The 25,719-nt window shown below is 37.3% G+C and overlaps 1 long non-coding RNA gene across 3 annotated transcripts in view; it reads right to left on the bottom strand.

The window, feature by feature from the left end:
- LOC141584666 (uncharacterized) overlaps positions 1-25,719 on the bottom strand; it is a 397,655-nt gene that overhangs the window by 225,967 nt on the left and 145,969 nt on the right. For 2 of the 3 annotated variants that reach the window (XR_012517850.1, XR_012517852.1), the window contains one exon: positions 11,044-11,130. This is a non-coding gene — a long non-coding RNA (uncharacterized LOC141584666). The remainder of the gene's footprint in view (positions 1-11,043; positions 11,131-25,719) is intronic. The other variant, XR_012517851.1, reaches the window with a different exon arrangement.

Here is a 25,719-nt window from a genome sequence, read left to right as displayed (position 1 = left end):
AACAGTACCCAGTGTTTGAATAGGATTGAGAAGAGTGCCTGTCCCTTATTGCCAGGTTGGAGATTTTATCATTGGGTAAAGTATTAAAAAGGGGCATCAGTGGGGAATAATTGGCTCTAGAAACTGCTCTGGCCTTGCCTGTCAAATATTAAAAACAAGACACCCACACCCCCCCCCCCCCACACACACACACAAACTTCTCAGTAACTTAACTGCATCCTAAAAAGAGCTCAAGAATATTCATAGTCACAAAAAATGACTCAACACCCAACAAGGTAAAATTCCTAATGTCTGGCATCTAATCAAAAATTACCAGGAAGGCAAAGAAGCAGGAAAACATAAACTATCATCATGAGAAAAATCAATCAATTAAAACCAGCCCAGAAGTAACACAGATTAGAATTGGCAGACATAGACATTAAAACAATTATACTGTATTCCATATGTTCAGATGGTAAGTAGAAACATGGAGATGTAAAAATGAACCAAATCTAAATTCTAAGGAACAATTTTACAATGTCTAAGATAAAATATAAACTGGGCAGGTATATTAGTCAGTGCAGTCTACTATAACAAACTGCCATAGACTGGGACGCTTAAACAACAAACACTTGTTTCGCACAGTTCTAGAGAGACAGAATCTGAGACATAGGAGCCAGAAGATTTAGTACCTGGTGAAGGATCTCTCTCTGGTTTGCAGACATCTGTCATCTTGCTGTGTCCTGGCATGGAGGAGAGAGGGAGCTAACCCTCTGGTCTTTTCTTATAAGGGCACTAATCCCATCATGAGGACTCTACCTTTGCGACTTGAAACCTAATTACCTCCCAAAGGCCCTACCTCTAGATACCATCACATTGGGTTCGAAAGAACACATTGAACTTATGGTTTCAACCATACAAATTGAGGGGGAAGAAAAATATTCAGTCCACAGCAGTAGGATTGAAAGCAGATTAGATATCATAGGGAAAGCAATTAATGAATTTTAAGATACAGCAATAGAAACATTCCAGAATTAATTTACAGAGGGAAGCACTAGTGTTGATCAGGGGATAGAAAAGGCATAGACCATAATATATATTCTGCAGGGAAGGCAGGGCTTGACAGAGTAAACAGTTTAAGATTGGCCAGTTGGAATAATTCCAACAGGCTTTGTGGAACAGGGGTTGCCCCAGGTTGTCTGGTACATGACCCTGGGTTGATACAGGGTAGGGGAAATATTGGCTTGATGTGTGAGAGTTAGCTCAAGGAGGTGGTTGTGGTATTGTTCTGGATTGTGTAGTTGGTTTATGAAAGGTAGGCTCACTGGCAAGTTGTTTTCCTTCTCTAAGAATCTGCTGGTCCTAGGAGAGAAATTCTCTCCCTACCCAGCAAGGACTCCCAAGGATGTCAAAACAACATAAAACACAGAAAATTTTAAAAAATGCATAATACAGTTGGTCCTCTGATATTTTGACAACAGATTAAGGAAATTTTGGGGTGATGATTAAGGAGACATTTAGAAAGTAGGACATTTGTTGCTTTAAACAGCACGGAAAATGTTTTATCATGAAAACAGAAAGAAAGAATACAAGTAGTAGTACAAAGAGTCTTTGTCATCCCTCCCATTGCTAAGTTTCCCATTTTTACAGCATTAGCCAGGAAAATAGAGCTGAAATTTTGGGGAGTCTCTAACAACATTTTGATGGAGTTGTAAAACGTATTGGAAATATGCTAAGATCAAGGTGGCAGGTCCATCGGTTATGCTATTGAAGGGTATGAACTCCTAAGTTAATAAAGATTAGGGTTATTTTTGTGTAATCAAAGGGAATGAATAGTAATGGCTGGTGATGCAAGGCTGTTTGCAGTGGAGTACTGTAGTCGGAGAAGGCACTGCTCCTCTCCTGAAGGGTCGAGAATTGACTGACATAAGGCAAACGCATAAAATGGATTAGTATTGAGCAACAAAAAGAATAAACTATTGACCCATGCAAAAACATGGCTAAATCTCCGAGTAACTGTACTGAGTGAACAGAGAACGAGCACGCACATTGAATAATTTTATTTATATAAATTTCTGGGAAATTCACATTAACTGATACGACAGAAAGCAAATTAGTGATTGCTTGAGGGTTGGGGATAGGCAGGGGGTGGGTGGCAGGGAGAAAGCTCAAAGGAGGGCAAATAAACTTTGGTGGTGGTGGATAGATATACTATATTGATTGTGGTGATGATTTCATAGGTGTATATGTGTGCCAAAATGTATCAAAATGTGCACCCTTAAACTTCAGTAAAGCAGTTTTTAAAATAGCAATTTAGGAGAGATACATGGAACAATTATTGTATTGCTGGCATCACAAAATCCAAAGCCTGAAAATCATACCCCTCAATAAAAAAGAGTGGAGAGAATATCACTTAAGTATTTTTAAAGTCAGGAAGAAAATGTGTTGCTTTTGATAGATAGGTAGGTAGATGGATTGACTAGTGGCAAGTGATAGATGAATAGATGATAGGCAGATGATAAGAGATAGATAGAGATTGACAGATTGATTGATAGAGATAGATGATAGATTGATAGAGATAGATTACAGCTGATAGATGAACAGATGATAGATAAATGACAGATGGAGACAGATACAGATAAGATAGATAGATAGATAGATAGATAGATAGATAGATAGATAGACAAATAGATTGACAGGAATAGACAGATTGATAGATTGATAGGGATAGACAGACAGATAGATTGATAGGGATAGGCAGGAAACTGCATAGTTAAAACAAATGAGATGTCCTTCTTCTCAGCTATTTAGCTATAACAATAAACTGCATCATGTAGGAGGATCCTCATTTTACAGAGTGGGAAAAGCCAGATAGAGGGGGTCAATGCCTGAGGCTGTAAGGGTACAGGCAGTGAATGTCTGAGCCCCTTTGCATTATGTCTCCTGTCTGTGATACGGCTAGAAAGGGCTGGGAGGGCTGAGAAGGAATCCCTCCTCTCCTATCCCTTATGACCAGAGCTGTGTCACTCTCAGAAGACACTTAACAGCAGACTTATATTTCTCATTTAACCCCTGTAAGGATTTAACCATGGGTACCCAGGATCATAACATGAATTTGTTGAAAGTTCAGAATGTTCTCAGCATATGATAGAGTAACTCTGCGGGGAGATTTTAGTTCATTTTGTGGCACTTCCGCTGCTCTAACAAGATATACAATAGCACTGAACTACTCATCGGATGATTTCCAGGAACAAAGCACTTTGCAGATCTATTAGGAAGCCACAGGGTCAATGCCTAATGCTTCTTCTGCACTCCAGGATTTGAACCTTACCGTTTTCCATTCTGGCCAGGCTCTAAGGGAAATAATAAGGCTTTTAGTTTGGGAAAGAAGTATGAAGAAACAGTTATAAAATTTCATAATGGGAGATAGTGTTTCCCTTATTAAGCCCCCAAAACTTTTACCACCGAACATCACATCACTCTTGGCTTTGAAGAGCAAGACTAAAATAATTATTTGGTGGTTTCTTTTTTAAAGTCAAAGATTAAACCAAGTAAAAAAGTTGTAGAGCAGACGAAAAGCCTCCAATAATTTACACTGTGTAACACTAATGTCTCCCTAGGAAAAGAAAGAGCAAAAGTTTCAGTTAATTGTGTTAGTTTGGTGTGTCTGAATAGTTAACTAACTAAAAAAATTACCTGACTACTCAAGAATTTTTGTTTCTTAGGTTTTCTATCTGTGCCTGCCCCAAACGAATGAGACCCTGGGCCCTTATGCAAGGCTAAAATAATAGACAAAGGGGGAGACTAATATGAAATTCTGAAGGATTTGTATGTGCAACAATAAAGAATTCATATGATATATATATACATATATGTGTGTGTGTGTGTGTGTGTGTGTGTGTGTGTGTGTGTGTATATTTTTTTTTCTTTTTTTTTTTTTTCTTTTGAGATGGGAGACTTGCTCTGTCACCCAAGCTGGAGTGCAGTGGCATGATCTCAGCTCACTGCAACCTCTGCCTCCTGGGTTCAAGTGATTCTCCTGCTTCAGCCTCCTGAGTAGCTGGGAATACAGGTGCATGTCACCACGCCCAGCTAATTTTTGTATTTTTAGTAGAAACAGGGTTTCACCATGTTGGTGAGGCTGGTCTCAAACTCCTGACCTCATGATCTGCCCTCCTCAGTCTCCCAAAGTGTTGGGATTACACTCGAGAGCCATGACACCCTGCCTATATTTGATATTTTACAAGTAGGATAGCACTTACATTATCAAGAAATTGAAAGTACCACCAATTTGACTCTGACATTCCTACTATTCTTAAATTATCAAGTTAAACAGCAGACAGAGAAAAATATTACCATCCATTTATAAGAGAGTTTTGGAGACGTCTAATAGTCTAAGAGTTGTACAGAGGTGGGGACCAGGAGGATGTTTTCACATATAACTGGATTATGTACTCGTCCAATTCACATTTTGATTAGTAAATCTTTCTACAGTAACTAAGGTCCTTTATTTTATCAATGGGGCATCATATTCACTGTCCATCTTAGGTTGCAGCACCATGAGAAACTTTCTCAGGGATTCTGTGATTATATCATGAAAATCTATAAATATATCCCATATATCCTTGATTCTAGCTTTTTTAAAAAAGAGGAGGAGCTACCATTATCTATGATTTGTATCTAAACCTTCTGGAATATTTATGTGTGAATTATCTCATACTATTACTATAGTCTCTAGAGTTCAAAAACATGCACTACTTATAAATCATTAAATTTGGTAAGTTCTGTAATTTAGAATCTCATTGAATTTTCACAATAACTCCATGTGGTATTATTATTGCTTTTTTTAAATACAGATAAATCTGAGGCATTGACAAGATAAGTAAATTTGCCAGGATTACAAAGCTAGTTGATGCTAGAATTATGGTGTGAATTCAGAAATTATGATTTTAATAGCCTGCATGTTTAATCACCACCCTGTGTTTCAGAGATAGTCATTCTCTACTGGTTTATGAGATTTACAGAAAGGTTGTACATTGATCCTATATATCATCATGAAAAAAATATTTATTGTAAATAATCAAAACTGATTCAAGAATTTGTTCCAGCACTAAATGTACTAATTTGTATGCATGACTCTATCTTGGTTTTGAAAAAAATCCATACACATAATAAATTATTATTACCATGTGATTTTATTTAGAACTGTAATAACTATTAAAATATTTTTTTAAAAAATTATAATAAATTTTAATTTATTTCTGATAAACACCACAGAAGAGACTTTATGCTACTTTGACCTTCTGCAGGCTTTAAATTTTAATCGAACTTTAAATAGAAAAAATTTAAAACTCCATAGTTGAAACTGACACACAAAAAAAGGGAAAGTGTCATCGGATATAGTAATTGTGTTGATAAAGATGTTGCTATATCAATAAAAAAGACTATCTTTGTCTCCAAGTCTCACCTTTGCTTGTTACACAATGATATCCTACCACTGGTGGAATGCTAAAAACCAACAATGCTATGTCTGGTTCAATAGCTCCTAAAACTGTTTACTTGAAGTAATAATACTTTCCACTGTGCATTATAAGTGAAGAACTGAAATTAATGTAGTACCATTGCATTTAATTGGAAGATTTAGTCAGGCAGGCAAGAAAATCCCCTAACCAGAAATAGCGACGTGTGGGCTAGCAGTGTTCTAGCCACTAGTAATTGCTTAATGGTACAGAGAATCCTGGTGAAAAGCCCATGAGATATTCTTACTATTAGTGTAAACTGAATTCAAAGCTTTGGTTTGCTTGCTTGGGTATTATGTGCACTTATGAGATTAGATTAATAATAGCCCAAATGGGTTCTGTTATGGCAAGTACAATCTTAATGTCTCGTGGCTTTAACCATATTATTTCAGAAAGTCCTAGGTCTTAAATGAGCCTCATTATTACAATCTAAGTGACTGTGAATTAATTCAATCTTATAAGAGAAAAATGTCTAAATCTCCCCTTCTATGTCCCCCATTTTTCTATGGTTCTATAACCCTACCCCCATATTCAGAACTTTGAGGTATCTTATAATCTATTCCTCACTGTAAACACCTTGACTCACTCAATTTTCAGTACGTTCACAGTTCTCTTCATTCATATAGACTCTTTTCTATCTTTGTCCACAGGTACTTATTTGTGTTAAATCCAGTTATCTTTCTCGATGGAGACTAGAATCGCAATGGTAGGCATCTGGGATGCCAGACCTGGGCTCTCTAGTTTCTTCAGTTACAATGGTCATATTTCTTTTCCTCAGATGCTGAAAAGGTTCAAGAGACTCATCTGCCTCTTCCATCAAATTGTAACTCAATTTATCTGAATAAGCAGTTGACATAACATTTATCATTACATGCTTTCTTAATTTATTTCACCCTTTTCATTGATCCATCTTTGTTAAGATCATCTTGTAAGGGTTTGCAGCCCTAATACCTAGGAATACCATTAGATCTTTTCCTTCATGCCCCATGCTTTAGGACCAATCCAGTCAATCACGGGTCCCACCTAGTGCTTGTTCACGCCTGTCACTGCCTTTTTATGCCTATGGTGTTCACTTCACTTGAAGCCCATGGCACTGTATGCCCATATAACTACTCATTTCTGGAATGGCCATGCAAACTCATCTCCCTTCTATTTGTGTATGGAGAAGTGAGATGAGTTTGCCAGTCTAAACTGCCTTAAACAAAAAAACAAACAAAAATCCAACTAATGATTTAATACATTCAGGCTTCAGAGCACTTTCTCACATTATTGTTATAATGCAGGTTTCCCCAACTAAATGTGTATTCAAGAGCTTCAGAATGTCTCAAGTGGAGGAGGCTTGTTTGGTAAGCCAAAGATAGTGTATGGACTATAACTGGGGGCTGGTGAGTGAATTGCCTCTTCCAGTTCTACCATATGTCCACCTCCATCTCATAATTTCCCTTCTCAGAAAAGGTACAGCTTCATTAGGATGGCAGTATATACATAAGTTGTTATTAAAGAATCTAGCCGGGCGCGGTGGCTCAAGCCTGTAATCCCAGCACTTTGGGAGGCCGAGGCGGGTGGATCACGAGGTCGAGAGATCAAGACCATCCTGGTCAACATGGTGAAACCCCGTCTCTACTAAAAATACAAAAAATTAGCTGGGCGTGGTGGCGCGTGCCTATAATCCCAGCTACTCAGGAGGCTGAGGCAGGAGAATTGCCTGAGCCCAGGAGGCGGAGGTTGCGGTGAGCCGAGATCGCGCCATTGCACTCCAGCCTGGGTAACAAGAGCGAAACTCTGTCTCAAAAAAAAAAAATAAATAAATAAAAAAATAAAAAGAATCTAATTCACAGCTAAAAATATGTATGGGAAAAAATAAAGCTCAAAATGATTTCCCAACAACCATGAAGTGTTCAAATAAGTTATATTACATCACTGAATCATATGTGTTATGTTTTCAAAGACAATTTATTGCCATAAAGAAATGCGCATGATACAATGTCTTAAAAATGATATAACTGTAGCAGTCCTATTAGTTCTGAGCCTTCACTGAATGGTTAGCTATTTACCTATATTGCCTTTTTAAAATTTTCATTGCAAGAGCAAGATATAAAACTGTTCAAAATGAGAATGTTTTGACTTTACTGCATTTTTTCGAGGTTTAGTAAAAGAACACTATATTAGTTTATTAGTCAGAAAATATTATTTCAAAAAGCTAAATATTAATTCTACTGCAAACATGATGAAGCATTTCATTTATATCTTGTCACAGAAATCTTCTAAGAGCCCTTAAAGGATCATCAAACACACCTTTCTATTATCGCTTGTACACTTCACTCAAATATATACACCCATTACTAAAATGTTGAGTTTCCTGAGGGAAGAGCCAAGTCTGTGTTTTAATACATTGTCCGACACAATAGGCCTTCACAGAACATCCATAGGCACAAATTATCTCTGGTCATCCTGATAAGAAAAGACTGTTTTCTAAATTTTCTACAATTACATAGGTAGCAGGAAAAAAGTATTTTAAAAGTAATTTTGATTGTTTCTAGTGAAAACTATCAAGAGGAAAACAGTCAAATATGCAAAATATGCCCAGAAGTTGAGGCCTCTTATTCACAATGTGGGTATTAATTTATAATATGAAAGAATACATATGCATAACTTAAAAACTGGGAACATCCGAAGTAAAAAGTAGTGCCCCCCTTTTTTTTTAACAACCCCACCAGACTCTAAATGCAACTAACATACATAATTTCTTATGATTTCTTCCAGAGGTCCTAAACATTCATGAATGTATTAGATTATGCAAAACACATGGAGATACAGATGTATTTGTTTACATTATTTAAAATAGTAGAAATAGATATATATAAAAACTTTGTGTACATATGAAAAATATGTGTGTATCTAAATATATACATACTTAATGAAAATATGTACACATCAGAAAACTAAATCCTGTTGTACTTGATTTTTTAATTTAACATATCTAGCAATCTTTCTTTTCAGAAAAGTGCATTATTGTGTATTTTATTTTTTTACTTAATGTATCTAGCAATCTTTCTATTCAGTGGACTTTATTATAAAGTAACACCCTTTACTGACAGAACTTTGGTTGTTGATGAATTATTCTTAATGCTTTTTAAAAATATATATATAATTTATGTGTTTTATACATATAAAGTTTATATGTGTATAACACATACATAAATTATATATGAAAGTTAAATATATGTATTTGTATGTATATGTGTACCTATGTGTTTCTGTTTGTATAACTTACAGCACTTTTAGCAGAGTACTGTTTTTAAATATGGAAATCCATTAATAAATTGCTCCCCAGAAAGTTTATAGGAAGTGGCAGCCTGGCTCCACCCACTTCAGCACTGGGGAGAAACCAACCTTAGCATTTGTTTCATCAGGGAGATAAAAAACGGTAACTTGTTGTTATTTTAATTTGTAATTTAAAATATTCTGAGTGAAACTGAGAATCTAAATATATTTATTGGCCATTTGTATTTACTTCTTTGTAAATTGCTAGTTTTCTATCTTCTTTATTGATTTGTTTGAGCTTTTATTAGTTAAAATAATAGCCCTTTGTGAAAAGATAAATCATATTTTCCCTGGATTGACTCTCCTTAAACTTCTAAAAATTATAGTGTGTACTAATTACCAAGAATATTTTTAATCACATATATCTAGCATTTTCTAGTATGTGAATTTTGTGTTTATTAGGCCAATCTACTCACCCCAAGATGATTTCTTTTAAAATGGTTTATTGATTGATTGGTGCATCTGGATTTCGGTTTTGTTATGTTTTTCCATATAATTAGTCCCTTTCCTCTCTCCTCTCCTATGTCTCTCCTAAGAGCCACACCTGAGGGGTGAATTTTCTGTAGCCTCAGGATTTGATGCAACCTCAGTGACCAGAACTGATATCTGCCCTCTCCCCTTGTTAAATGTGTAATGTAAATATTGGCTTCTCAGTGACATACCTGACTCTAGTAGGAGGTACAGCTTGGGTCCCTGGAAACTTATTTGTACCAGCGATAGCATGGATTGTTTACTTTCCTCTTCATTTTCATTTCTCATTAACTTAAGTGGCAAAAGACTTTTGGCTTCTCTCCTGATGGTGCAAAAGGCTGGGGGGACCCACATGTGGATCTCTATACACTACATATCTCTCTGTCCCCCTTAGCTGACCCTGAGACTCTGCAGCACCTCCCGGCTCACAGCTTCCTAGGATATCTCCTGCCATCTTTACTTAATGATGTGGATGATTGGAAGCTTCTGGCCATCAGCCCTTTCCACAGTCTGAGTACTGCTGATGTCGTTTGGCCATTGCTTGTTTGTTTTCATTACTCTCTTGTAGCGATGGCAGGGGGTGGGAGTGGGAAGCATCTGAGATCTGGCTTTACTCCTCTATCTTAAATAACAGGAAGTTCAAACTATTGTAATCATTTTAAAATCATCCACTGCCATGGGAAAATGGCTAAAATAAATAGCCCACAGCAATCACTTCTATTAAAGAAAATTGTGTCTCTTGAGAAAAGATACTAAAATCCAAGAAAATTTTCAAAAGGAAATTTCAATCAGTGTTATTAATTGGTCCATATTCAGATAGGACTATTTCTTATTCATATCTTTAGAAGTGCCAATCCTTATCAAATTCTTCAAAGAATACCTAAACCTGAAAGTATATAATATTAATTATTTTTGTTCCTGCTTTCCATCACCACAGAATCTGGCAGAAACAACATAAAAAAGTTATAAACCAGGGATACTAACATAGCAATGGAATACATGAATTTTTTTCCCATGGCAATTCAACAGCTGTTCTATGGGTGTCAAATATCTCTAGCATTAAACAATACAGGAAATTAATAATTTCAAGCACAACTTAGATCACTGCTTTACTTATGAGTTTTCAGGCCCAACTCAGATTTTAAGTGTATGTGAGCAGCTTTTAAATAAATGTTAAACATTTAACATTTGTCCTTTCCAACACTCTCCTTTTCTATTTCCTTTCCAAAGTCTGCTCTAGAAATAATTTGACATTAAATATGTAAGCATTATAATTTTTGTATTAAAGCCAGTTTCAAGTTTTTAATATAATTTTTGTATTAAAGTCAAATTCATTGGAAGTCTATTCTTTATCTATTTTTCAAAATTCTTGATGTCTCTTTCCACTTAGAACAGTTGCATTTTCACAAAGCCGTTTGATGTGGGTTTTTGTTTTTGTTTAACAGATAGATAAATCTGAGTTCAGTGTTTAGTTTCTGATTCTATATAAGCTTCATGTTTTTCACTTATACAAGGCCTGTGGAAGATGCCCTCCAGGACAAATTTTATTCTGTACCTTCAAAGATGAAAGACTTCTACCAAAGGGATAAATTTTGCCTCAAGCTTTCAAAAATGTGATATCCAAGTTCATTACTTGTGCTACATCCCAGTCAACTGGAGTCAAATCCATGGAAGACAATCACCACCCGAGACCTTGTCTGCCATTTAGAAAATGACTTCCCAAACCACAGAAGGTTAATTTGGAGCCTACCTCTCCATACATGGATTTGTTTTTCTCTCCGAGGAGTCCAAGCCAGAGATAACCAGGGCACTATCTTGTCGGATGCTGATATTTCTGCTGTCAAAAAAACAAAAACAAAAATAAAAACGAATAACTTTTTTTCCTCCTCAACCTCCCATACAAGGTCCCAAACTACCACCCTGGGCCTGTGGGTTCCTCGCAAGCTACCAGATTGTGCAATGTACTATCACAGAATGTCATATCAGAGGCCTGTTCCAGTCGCATCCAATAAGTAATCTGGCATGAAGAAAAGTTAACTGAATTAGTGGCCAGTTGGGACACTTTGTGACCTACTCTTCGGGAACCAAGTCCTCTGAACTTTTCCATTCTGCTTTGCCTTCATACTTTAATAGGGACCAAATCTCCATTAACAATTGAACAGTGACAATAAGTGCCATCAGGAAAAGGAAATTCAATTTTCGTGGGGGATGACAGCCTTACCTTTTCGCGCTTAATTGGCCGTATTGTCTCCAAAAGTTAATTGGTTACTTAGTCCAGGTAGTTAGTAAAATGTTTAGCTGCGTCAAAAAGCTCAGGCTCCCACTGTTAATGGGGCATGAAATGGAATGTTTGATACTGCAAATAAAATCAGTGATATTCAAGGATGTTATGGTAGGTAATGCGTTGAAACTGCCATTTAATGGGTCCTGGAAGATTAGGGTAGTGTCAGCCGGAACCGCCCGGTCTCTTTTCTGACATTGTTAGTTGCCTCTTCATTTACTTAACGGCTGTCTGCACTGATTACATAGGCATAAAACTCCGTACAAAAAAACAACAGAGACACGCTCTATTAGCAGTCCAATTAGAACTATTTGCATATTACAGTTCATTTCTGCTTAAGTGAATCCCTAATACAACTTTAGGAAAAAAATTCTATTGTGTCGTTTGAAAGAAAGAGAAAAGAAAAGGCTTAAAGGTGATCTCTCCTCCTTTCTTTTTCTCACTTTATTTTTTCATCTCTGTTTCTCTCTCTCTCTCTCCCTCATTTCAAATATTATTATATACTTTGAGCTCAAAAAGAGAAAATATCAACTCTGAACTTGAGATACTGTTGTCGAGATTTGTGAAGACTAAAGCATTCTTGTGACAATTCAGTCCTTCTGCAAAAATCCAGGCCAGTGTCACCCATTGCTGTTAATGCTTCATTTAGAGAAGGTGTCTATTTTTGAGATGTGTTTATAGTTTGTTTTAGATCCACTTTACTTAGAATTTTCCAGTAAAGACAGTAATCTCTGTAACAACGTCCCTGGCAAGGCAGAGTCCTTTCTGTGGTGTCCCTTACCTACACAATTACAGAGAGCGGAAAATGAGGTTCTGTGTCATCTCTGTTCCACTAAAGGTTCTGACTGTGGACACCTGGAGGATTTTCAACTACACATAACATCAACACACGTGAAATCAATTTCTCTTCATGCAGGCAAGGATGGTGACAAGTGGGGTTAAAAGCAAAACTGGAGACCTCACTTTACCAGACATTTATCTGATTTTCCAAATGTTAGTCCTTAGAAATGACATCATTTGATGACTACTTAGAAAGGTATTAGGAACACTTTATTTGTATTATTATTAATATTACTAATGATGATCATATAGAAACCAGAGGGCCTTTTATTGAAGTTGGAAAGGCATCTTTCCCTAGCATAGGCCCTGATAAATTCTAATGAATTAAAAGCAGCATGCTTTCTTAAACTGATGCTTGAAGAATGTGGAGAGTGTTTTAAGACAGCAAGCACAGTTTGTCACGAATGCTTTTAAGATGCTCCATGGACACTCACATCATTCTCCAATCTCACTGAGTCCTGTGAGAGTATGGGAGACTAGGAGATTATAGAAACAATTATTAAATTGAAAAGGAGCGTGCTGGAAAGAAGAAATGGCTCGACTGAACTGATTCTCTGGTAGGTCCTGCGGGTGACGGGAAGAGGACAATGATGGCACATAGGGTACTACTGAGAGTTTCAGTGGATGGTGGGGAGGAGGGTAGCCTGGACTGTAGGGGAATGAGGATGCCAGTGTAGGGAGTTTCAAAGCATTTGGCGTCTCATGGCAGTCACTATGGCCGACTGCAATGGTTATAGTGATGTCTTTTCAATCTAATGTTGAACAATTTATTTGGGATGCACATATAACTCCTTCAATTAAAAAAAAGTACAGAAAGCACAAGACTGGAAACCACCCCCTAAAACATCTGGGCTGGACAGCAGAAGAGTAAGGAGCATGAGAGGGAAAGGACTTTGTTACTTTGAGGATTATCATAATGTCATCACCTCATGTTGCTGGCAAGTTTCCCTTTAGACAAACCCCTGGCTCCCGCCCCGAGCTTACAGTCATGCCCTTGAATTTTCTCAGGCCCAAGAGCAATGAAAACCCCTACGTTTGATGAATGATCCTTTTGCCCTGAATGGACTCTAAGATGAGATATGCCAATGAGGATACATTACAGCCATTTGATTGGTCCTCGGAGTAGTTACCTAAAACAGTTATGTGCCATATTTGATGTTCACACACTTATACTAATACCAATAGAGTTTTTCCAACACTGGCATCACTCAATTCTCTTTTGTCCTCCAAACCTAATTTCACAGGTCAGCCCACCCTCCACGATTCTCTGAATTTGACAGTCACTGGAAGAGTTCAGGTGTTGACCATGGCAAATAGAGGAATAGAGATGACGATTATTAAAAGTGACAAACTATTCAAGAAACGTGAGCAATTCCTAACTGGCCCTTTTTCTTGATCATCTCTAAGCCATCATTTTAACTGTAACAAGTACACAATTGTTAGAAAAAGCAGAGAAGAAAGACAGCAACAACAATAGCAGCCACCTAACCCCAAAGCAGTGTAAACAAACCAAACAAAAAAGCCTATCAGAGGGGAAGGCAAAATCCTCGATCTGTCATTTTCAATTCTTTTCACCACAGGAGCGGAGGCGCAGTGTGAAACGTGCTGGCTCTGCCTGCCATAGGTATTGTTTGGACGCCCCGGTGGGTCCTCTGCCCTGCCTCCTGCTTTCATCCAGCTCTCATTAACACCACCACCAGATGAGCACCGTCAGACGCAGAGGCTGACACACCAGCCCATTGCCTGGGTGAAGCGGCCCTGCCAGGGATGGCAAGGAGTGAGTGCCAGGGAGAGTGAGCCAGACAGCTCTGAGACACGTACTTTTGCCCCTGAAAGCAGTCATTGCACCCCGCCAGGAAAACAGCTCTCTAGAAAAGCACTGCCTGCTAGTAAAATGGACTAAATCAGTAAACAGTGATTAAGGCTCTGGCTCTGCGACTGTTGTCACCACCTCAGACACATGGCTTTTCCTTCCTACACACACGCACACACAGGAAAAAAAAAAAGAAAGAAAGAAAAGAAAAACCAAGCAATACAGCCAAAGTTGAGATCCAGAGGGAATTGGCTGAAGAGTTAAGAAGAAAGAACGATTCATGCTTCTTGAAGGGGAGATGCTGTTTTCCTTAAAAAGGAAATGAATATTTTTGGATATTCATTTCTCTCACTTTTTTTTTGGACTTGCAAAGAGAATTGCCTTTCTAAATAAAACATCAAGCAATGAATGTAAGCAGTAGGTTGTTCAATTCAACATCTACTCCTTGTCTGATTCAGCAATGTGCAGAATATAATCGAAATCCCTCCAATAGGTGGGATAAACAGAAGCATAACATGTCTTGATGTATGCTGTTTAGCGAAACATGTCACTTCATCACATTGCTTTCTTGAGTCAGAAGACTAAATCTCACGTGCACAAGTATACATACATGTGTACCCTTCGATTCTCCTGTGTATGGATATAGACAGATTTCATATGTAAATATAATTATAGGAGTTCATGGTTTTGATCTTTTTAATAATGCTAGAGCCATATTTAAAATATGTTGTACCTTTCACCATTAAAATGTGTTTACATGGAGCAAAGTCATTGTGCCTGTGCTTTAAACCCTGTAGAGAAGGCTGACTGGGACTCTAGAATATTGGAGTATAATTCAAGAAGACCCTGACAACTTGGAGAAATGGTCAGAAACAAGGAGAATGAGGTCTTCTGAGTGCAGGGTCACACATCAGAGAAGGAAAAAAAATAATGAACTCCCCATAGGGCTGGCAGCAACTCTTAGGCTGACCGTGAATCAGAAGTGTGGACTGTGTGGGCTAGCAGACTCCTGAGTGGCCACTGCACTCTGCCAGGCCATGGGACGATACTGCATCTAGCCTTAGCCCACCCAACTCAATCCTGGTTCAGAACAGCATGATTCAAAGTTAATGAAGAGGAGTCTGAGAAAGACATTTTAATCGAAAGGAAAACAGACAAACCCTCAAAGACTTAAAAAGTCTACTTTTTATTTATAAAGTCTACACATAAAAAGATGATAGTCCTCAAAGGAAACTGCCAATATTATACGGAATATTTCCCACCCATCTCTAAAAACAGCAGCTTGTGAAAAACAACTCAATTTATTGTTGAAGAAACTGTCACAATCTGTGCCCCTGCCAAATCTCCTGTTGAAATATAATCCCCAGTGTTAGAGGTGAGGCCTGGCAGGAAGTGTTTGGATTATGGGGACAGATCTCTCATGAATGGCTTAGCAAGCCAGCCTCTTGATGAGGAGTGAGTTCCCAGGAGATCTGGTTGTTTAAAACTGTGTGACTTGCATTTATCTAATGACCAGTGATGAAGACCTCAGATACCATTTCACGCTAGTTAGAACAGTGATCATTAAAAAATCAGGAGACAACAAATGCTGGAGAGGATGTGGAGAAATAGGAACGCTTTTACACTGTTGGTTGGAGTGTAAATTAATTCAAACATTGTGGAAGACAGTGTAGCAATTCCTCAAGGATCTAGAAATAGAAATACCATTTGACCCAGCAATCCCATTACTGGGTATGTACCCAAAGAATTACAAATCACTCCATTATAAAGACACAGGCACATATATGTTTATTGCTGCACTGTTTACAATAGCAAAGACTTGGAACCAACCCAAATGCCCATTAGTGACAGACTGGATAAAGAGAATGTGGCACATATACACCATGGAATACTATGCAGCCATAAAAAATATGAGTTCATGTCCTTTGCAGGGACATGGATGAAGCTGGAAACCATCATTCTCAGCAAACTGACACAAGAACAGAAAACCAAAGACCACATGTTCTCACTTACAAGAGGGTGTTCAACAATGAGAACACATGAACACAGGGAGGGTAACATCACACAACACGGTCTGTTGGTGGGTGGGGGGATAGGGAAGGGATAGGAGGAGGTGGGGGGGTTTGGGGAGGGATAGCATTAGGAGAAATACCTAATGTAGATGATGGGGGGATGGATACAACAAACCACCATGGCACGTGTTTACCTATGTAACAAACCTGCATGTTCTGCACATGTACCCCAGAACTTAAAGTATAATAAATAAATTAAAAAGAGGAAAAAAAAGTGTGTGACATCTGCCCCCTCCACTCATGCTCCTGGTCTGGTCATGTGAGATGCCTGATCCTCATTTGGCTTCTTCCATGAGGCTTCACCAGAGACCTAGTGGATGCCAGCACCATGCTTCCTATATAGCCTGGAGAACTATAAGCCAATTAAATCTCTTTCCTTTTTAAATTACCCAGCTTTAGGTATTTTTTTTTTTTTTTCTGAGACGGAATTTTGCTCTTGTTGCCCAGGCTGGAGTGCAATAGCGTGATGTTGGCTCACTGCAACCTCCACCTCCCAGGTTCAAGCGATTCTCCTGCTTCAGCCTCCCAAGTAGCTAGGATTATAGGCATGTATCAACACATCTAGCTAATTTTGTATTTTTCGTAGAGACAGGGTTTCTCCAAGTTGGTCAGGCTGCTCTTGAACTCCTGACCTTAAGTGATCCCCTCACCTTGACCTCCCAAAGTGCTGGAATTACAGGCATGAGACACCAGGCCTGGCTTAGGTATTTCTTGATAGCAATGAAAAACAGGGGCACAGGGCATCTCCACAAAGTGCAGTCCCTGCAGCAATACTGAACAGTGTTCATAGATGGCACTGAGTGCTAGAAACTAGACATGGCAAAGGGAAGAGGAAATAAAGACATGGGGAAAAGCCCAAGATGAAGAAAAAAGAGAAAAGGAAGAGTATAAGTGCAGTTATGGATATACAACCATACTCAGGGGTCATGCGGGCAGTAGAGACAGAAATTAATCTAAGGACCCTGATTTTTTTCAAATGCATAGTGTAACAGCAATAGTAGAAATGACAGTAATAAATAATATTCACAGAAGTATCAAAAACCCTGTTGGCCATTAAAAATCTCCACTTTGGTCATGAACTGAGCCCTAGAAAGGTGTTTAACTTATTTGCCAACCCACTATTTCTAGGGATTTTGACTAGCATTTAATTGTTTCCCTCTTCACCAACAAATGTGTTAAGGAAATTCTGTAAATGTACGTGAATTACTAACCCATTATAAGGTTTATTATTTCTTGGTCTAAATTGTGTTTGCATTTGTTATGGGAGTGGTGGTAAGAGCATTCAAAGTTATTAAAGTGTCTTGAAGCAGTGATTCTGTTTAATGTTTGATGGTGGTCATTGTGGTGAGACTTCTTGTGAGTGTATATGTGCAGGACTGGCTACTTAATTTGCATGGCCCAGTGAAAAATTAAAATGTGGGACTCTGCCAAGGACCCAGACATCCCCTACCCAAGGGCTGAACTCTTAACACAGGGAAGGCAGCCAACCCTGACTCACAGCAGATTGCAACCTCCCTTTCAGGATGTGCTAGGTATTTGAATTAGCACCTGCCAATTTGCATTCTGAATGCACGCTAATACTGCAGGAACAAGGCAGGGCTAGTGTCCACCTTGCCCTGCCCCAAGACAGCACAGCACATCCACCTTTTCTGACCCTCCCTAAGCCTACACCTAGACTTGCAGGTGGCTGAGGACTATACCGAACAGAAACTTGCTCTGGTTGCATGCCCATGAAACCCACTGTGTGTGCATCATATATCACAATATACTTACCAGGGAATTTAAAAAAATATTTTCACATTTGCTTAAGATAAACATTGCAAGATTATCTCTAATAAACGCAATTTTAAAAATTGTCCCTCTTACGAGGCCATGAATAATTCAAAACAACACAGAATAATTCACGGCTGCCGTTTTAATATTTATTTATTTATTTATTGTTTTTTAGAAATGTGGCCTCACAATGCTGCCTAACCTGGAGCGTTATGGCTATTCAACAGGCACCATCACAGAGCCTACAGCCTCAAAATCTTGTGCTCAATTGATCATGCTGCCTCAGGATAGGGATAATAACTGGTGCTACTGGGCCAAGCTAATTCATGGCTCTCTTTTTATCCAATCTGGTAACCAGTTTATAGTCTCATCACTGAGTGTCATCATTTTCCCTTACACGCAATGGTAGTATCTATTATATTTTATATAATATATAAAATAACAGAATAAATATTGCCAGGGTGTTATATAATATATAAAATAACAGATATAATATAATGTCTGTTATTTTATATATTATATTAGATATATACAAATAAGTATATATGTGTGTATATATTTTTTTCAGTAAGATAAGTAAATTATGTCAACTCTAAATTGTAATTTCCAAAAAAATCTCCTTTTCAAGGAAGTGACATTTTCATTAGTCTTTATATTTACAAACTCAAAACACAGCTATTATTAGGGAAAATATGTTCCATTATGAATCTGTTTGAGAAATGATAAATAATATTGAAACTATCTTAAGGTGGTAATTTAATAGACTAAAATAGTTTCAAACACCTCTTTACTCCCATTTAATTTCACCTTTACTCATGGGTAATCACTGATGTAAATCATTGTAAGCTTTCCTAAACACCGAGGATTTATTTTGCTTTGAGATGTTCATTTGGAGATTTCGAAACTCATCTCAAATTTAGAGGAGACTTCTGTCATAAATATCTTTACATTAATTCTGTTTACAGCCAAGCAGGATCATGTCAGTCCTGCAACTTGTCAGTGGAATTGAATTTCAGGCAACTCTTGGTTTTTTGCCAGCCTTCCTTCTCTCTCATCAGGTGGGTATAATAAAAAGTAGGAGTTGGGGCAGCTCTTTCAGCTCTGCCATATAATCTGCATGGGTCCCCAACCCTAGCAAAAGCATGGAGTTGGATATATAGACATAGTTTTAAACAGGATTCCTTGCAATGATTGCTACCCTAATCCCCTTCTATATAAGAACTGGAGCTGCCACTGCTCTTCAACCCCAGGAAATACTTCTGGTATTAAGAGAGTCAAAGTCACCTATGCAGAATTTAAAGGACACCAAGCCACTTATTAAGCTTTCTAATTCTCCTTCCACCATCTCCCTCAAATATCAGACATCAGTCAGGAGAACTGTGATTACCCCTTCCCTAAACTCCTCCTTACCCTAAAAATCAATCTTACACACCTGCCAAGGTGATGGCCATTTAAATTAGCCTATCTGATTACCAAAATTAAACCAATCCAGGTTCCTCCTCTGCATTAAGAAGTCAGTTTAAAAAAAATATCCAATCAGTGTCAATGTCATTAAGTAGGCAGCACATTATAGTAGAAAGGACATGGACATTAAAGTGATTCAAATTCTGATTCTGCTTTTATTAGCTTTGTGAACTCAGAGAAGTAGCTTGATCTCCTGGAGCCTCAGAGTATTTAACCAAATGTAGAAGTGATCGCAATAAATGGGACAATCTATGTGTCCCTGCCTTGTAGATAACAAGGTTATTTATAAGTTTGATGATTATGTATAGATATACATAAAATTTGATTTGATTATATATATATAAACATAAAAATTTGATTTGATTATATATATATAAACATAAAATTTGATTTGATTTATGATTATATATATATAAACATAAACATAATCAAACAAAAAAGTTTGATTATATATATAAAACATAAAATAAAATAATCTTGCCTTGTTTTGTGTGTTCAATGAAAGTCTTAAGGAACTGGGAAAGAAGGCATATATATATCTATATATCTATATATCTATATCTATCTATCTATCTATCTATATCTATATATCTATCTATATCTATATCTATATCTATATCTGTATCTATCTATCTATCTATCTATCTATCTATCTATCTATATATATATATATATATATATATCTCCAGGCTGAAGTTTAGTGGTGTCATCTCTGCTCACTGCAACCTCCACCTCCCAGGTACAAGCAATTCTCCTGCCTCAGCCTCCCAAGTAGCTGGAATTACAGGTGCCCACCACCAAACGCAGCTAATTTTTGTATTGTTAGTAGAGATGGGGTTTCACCATGTTGGCCAGGCTGGTCTCGAATTCCTGACCTCAAGTGAGCCTCCCGCCTTGATCTCCCAGAGTGCTGGGATTATAAGCATGAGCCACCATGCCCAGCCAAATATATTATAATTTTATAACTTTAATGTGGAAAAAGTGATTCAAAGAAAGAGAAAGGGAGATTCCAAATGAGACTCCCAGTGTAAGTTGTGGATACTTGAGATGTAATTCAAAGGCATCCTACAGCCTGGGGAAGAGAAACAGTAAATGAAAATAGGAACAGAAAAGAAAAATTGGTTTACCTTTCAATTGTTCTAACACTATCTTCATTCCTACTCCCCAGTTCTCCCACTACACAGATTGTTATGGGGGACACGTTGTTCCTTAATGTGCAAAGTTAGTGTTTGTTTGCACACAATGAATTAGCTCCAAAAGGGAAAAGTGACCACAAACCCTTTCCTTTTCTCTATGCATCTCTGTTAGTAAGAAGGTGTAATTCCCTAGAGGAAACACTGGTGAAACAATTCTGCTGCTGTGTTTGTGGCCCCCAGTCAGGACAACAATTGAAAACTGAAGCAGATCGTCTAAGAATGAAATGCAAATCAAACACACGACTACACCTGGTATATTCCCATACCATTTTCATCATTGATTAACCAGACACATGACCTTTTCAGTAAGAGAAATAATTGGCAGTTTTAACAGACAAAAAAATTGATCCCATTACTCAGGATAGAATTTTCCACCATTTTCAAAAGAGATGCTTATTAAAGAGGTCAGTTTTTCCCCCCTCTGGGTCATGCATATGTAAGTAAGCAGGGCTATTATGTGCCATCTATGAGAACGTAGGGGTGAGCCATAAACACAAACATTCACATGCAGCCAGGTCTCCCGCATTCCTGTTCACCAATTACAGTAATGCTGATGACATATCTAGTTTAATGCATATGGCATTAAAGTAGTCCCCCCTTTTCTAGGAAAATCTAATTACACCAAACCCAAGCACTCAATCAAACCTGTTATTCTGTGGCTAAACAGCCTGGCGTTAATGCAATTTGAGGAGATACAGGCCGTGACTACAGACGTCATGTATTAACAATATCTAATGGGAGCTCCCGTAGGTAAATGAATATGCTAACAAGCAAGATCACTGCTAAATCTAATATCTTTAAGCTGTTTAATTCCAAATAGTCCCTTAATAAATCAATTGACCAGGAGAGCTGATGCCCCTATCAATTATTCAAGAGGGCAAATAAATATTTCAGATGATTTGATAGGAAGGATGGTGCTGGTTTTATAGAAAGCTTTGCATTTCATTAGCTTCTTGCTAAAAGTTTTATAATGAGCAGAACACAGGTGGCATCCCCACTGCAGAAATGGGAATGGGGGAAATAAGAGATTGGAGATCAAGACTTCCTTCATCTCTGCATTATTTCATTATCCAAACTTTTCTTTTGTAATGTGAAAATTGGAGTCAAGTCCCCCAAAGAATTATCATTCTCTGCAATCACAAAGGAAATTAAAATGATCAAAAGTATGTCATATTGCAAGAGTCTTAATTGTAATTCCTACTGGAAATGCAATTATCAGATACCAATATCATGAATATAATTTATGCGGTTCCACATCCAAATAGCCCTTCACCAAATATTTAATATTATCAATTCCATTTTCCAGAAGAAAAAACTGAGTTCCCCTAGTCATTTAGAAAGTGCTGACTAGGTCACCTGTGTTTGAAAGCAGGCACTTTTTTTCTTCTTTAGAGACCATTATTCATATTGAAAGCATACATTCCTGTTTAACATGATATCTGTCTTATGAATAATCCACATTTAGGTTGTGATCCTTTGTACCAAGAAATAAAAGAAATGGAAAAGCATCAAAGTGATTGGCATCATTTTTCTTAATGTGCATGTGAATGTTTGGGTGTTTAAAATGGACTTAGTAGAGAAAGAGTCAAGAAAAAAAAAAAAGAATGCAACTAAATCAGTTACCCCTGGAATAGTGGACACAAACAGTACCACTATTGCTTCTTGTTTCATAATGTGGAGGTGGTGACCCAGATGCTATTGAAAATGCTTGAAAACTACTGATGCCTTAAATAAACATTTCCATATTATCTGTAAAAGGGAAGTATTTGTCCAATTTTTTTGTAAGCTCAGAAATTGATCAAACAACTTTATCAAATTTTAAGATTGCAGGCTGTGAAACTAAAATAGCATGTCATCTCTTAACAGCATTTTACAGTTTACAAATGTAAAATCTCCATTAAATTACTGTAAGCATTATTGTTATGAGAAGGACTGTAGAAGAGAAAAAGAATTTAGATTATCTGAAAAATAAAACTTAATTGTCAGAATGTTTGAATGTAAAAGCAGTTGACGACTATTTTTCTAAATAAAAAGATCCATATAAAAATCAGTGAATGAGTATTTTCTGTGCAGGCAGTTATACTCTACGAAATACTCAATGAGCTATGAAAAAGACATCTCAGCTACAGAAAATCATAATTTAAATGTTAGGTTTGTTCATTTTCAGCTTCATGAATCAATAGAGTAAATCCTTTATATTATTCTGTAAGTAAAATCTGGTCATGTTTAAAATCAGATTTGGGGACTTCTACTCATCAAAAGTACCGTTTCATGGAGCCATTTAATTAAGTGTTTATTTCTTTAATATTCTCAACCCCACAGAAACCATCAAGGATTTAAACAAGATGACAGATGTAACATATCTGGCAATGTCCTCATTTTCCCCTGCCTCAAATACCTAGTGATTACAGAAATTTATTTATATTTATTGTACTTTAGATTCTGGGGTACATGTGCAGATCATGAAAGATTGTTGCACAGGTACATTCATGGCAAGGCGGTTTGCTGCTTCCACCCCTCCATCACCTGTACCTGACATTTCTCCCCATGTTATCCCTCCCCACCCTCCCTTCCACTATCCCTCTCCCAGCCCCCTGAATGGACCCCGGTGTGGGATGCTCCCCTCTCCGTATCCATGTGTTCTCATTGTTCAACACCCTCCTTAGTTTTAAATTAACTTTACCTGAAAAAAAGAGATATTCATATTGAATCAGAAATTAAAAAGAAATATCTTAAAGATGGAAGGCATGTGAAATTTGACTTAAGGAGGGAACAAGAGCCAGAAATCTATCAGGAGAGAACGTCTATGGATGGTAGAATTATGTCCTGGGATGCTCCAAAGAGAGGTAGCAGAAAGGGTACCCCATGCGATGATACTTTGGATGCCATATCTGGAGGGTTTAGCCATCCATACCCTTTATAACTTTAAACTTTCTGAAGGAATCAGGAAACAGAGTGTGGTGATACCCAAGCTGGAAAGAAAGATTTCATACACAAAAGACAAAATATTGGTATTTTCTCTTCATCACTGAGGAAGGCTTGTGTAATTAAATGCATAAACTGGTGCACCTGACCAAGAAAAACACACAGCTGGGCAAAGACAAGAAAGATACCTATCTCTACAACTTTGGGAAACAGAGAAAACATATCAATATATCAAAATAATCAGAGTTGGCCGGTTGCAGTTGCTCATGCCTGTAATCCCAGCACTTTGGGAAGCCAAAGCCTGTTGATGACCTCAGGTCAGGCATTTGAGACCAGGCTGGTCAGCATGGTGAAACCCTGTCCCTACTACAAATGCAAAAATAAGCCAAGCATGGTGGCAGGTGCCTGCAGTCCCAGGTACTTAGGAGGCTGAGGCAAGAGAACCGCTTTATCCCAGGAGGTGGCAGTTGCATAAGACGAGATCATGCCACTGCTCTCCAGCCTGGGCAACAGAATGAAATTCTGTCTTGTAAATAAATAATACCACAGTTAAAACCCTAAGAGAGATGTAGGAAGCTAGGCAGTCCACTACAAAGGCAATTAAGGAGTTCAGAAATAAAATTATAATCATAAAAATATGATTATTAACAATAATACTGATAAAAATAGTAATAAAATTTAAATCCAGTGAGTGAATAGCACACTAAGCACAAGCGAAAAATGCATTTACGGAGATGGAAGACTATCTAACATCTATATAGACTCCTGTCTAAATTTTCAACAAGAAATTGATCTTACATTAACTCCTGCCAAAGAATGGCTTGAGACAGGAGATATTTCAGCGTAGTGGATGAAAGCACAAATTAACCATGTCTCCTCTCCTCTAAGAACCAAAAGTTTTATCTTCAGGTTAAACTAAATCATCAAACCACAACTGCCAGGGCAATAAAATCTTCATTTTCAAAGCAATGCCTTCTTTGAGTTGAGATTTAACAGTATATTCTCAGCCTTTACAGGAAGGTATTACTAGAAATGGCCTTTTGAAGAATGTTCTGTATTTTCAGAAGATCAGAGTTGAAGACATTGCCCACCAGATTACCTAGTGTCCCACAGATGAAGATCTATATGACATTTTTTGTGCTAGACATTTAGCACCAGAAAAATAATTCTTCCTCAGGAGATTTCCTTTATATGGTGACATAAAAATCTATATTTCAATGTGTATCCCTTTTGCTTTGTTTGCCAGGAAGCCCCTAGCTAAATATATTAATTAACTAGATGATTCCAGATATGTGAAACATACATTTGTATGTTCTTTATGATGTTTTAAATCTGTCTTATTTTTTAAATTTGACCTTAGGCTTTTATAGAAATAGGCAATTAAAATAAATAAATTTGACATTTTAAGCTGCCTAAAGTGTTTTACAAGCAATTAAGTTTATGTAATAAGTAAATAATAAAACATAAAATGAGTAAGGTCCCACAGTTCATTTAGGAGAATAGCCTCTAAGTAATGTTTGGAAACATAAAGCACATTAGATTGAGTTCTGGTTTACTAAAATCAAGGCAACAGATTCTAAACTTCAATTATCATCAACACTAGTCAAATCTTACTTTCATACTTCACAACTCTTGAAGACTTTTCCTTCTCTCCTCTAACACATAATACTTTGACTTCTTTCTCATCTAAAGTAGATGACATCATATCCTCCCTCTCAGAATAGTAAGCTTAATGAAGAAATGTTATCTTTGCCCTGCTACCAACCATACAAACCTACATACATCTTTCATCTCTATTCTTTCATGAACTGAGTTTTAAAGAATGGGGATCTCGCAGGGGATGTGAAAGTAAATTGAATGTTTATTTTACTATATTTTCTACTAGACATCCACAACAGAAAAGAGAACTTGAGCAACACTATAAACAAATTACATTTAACAGACAAATATAGAACACTCTACCCAACAAGAGCAGAATACACATTTTTTCTCAAGTGTACATGGAACAGTTTCCAGTGCAGACCATATCTTAGGCTACGAAACAAATCTTAATCAATTTAAA

Source organism: Saimiri boliviensis, chromosome 5 (genome assembly GCF_048565385.1).
Source record: "Saimiri boliviensis isolate mSaiBol1 chromosome 5, mSaiBol1.pri, whole genome shotgun sequence".
Classification (NCBI taxonomy): Eukaryota; Metazoa; Chordata; class Mammalia; order Primates; family Cebidae; genus Saimiri; species Saimiri boliviensis.
Note: the sequence above shows the minus strand (reverse complement) of the source record. Positions and strands in the feature narration are given on the sequence as shown.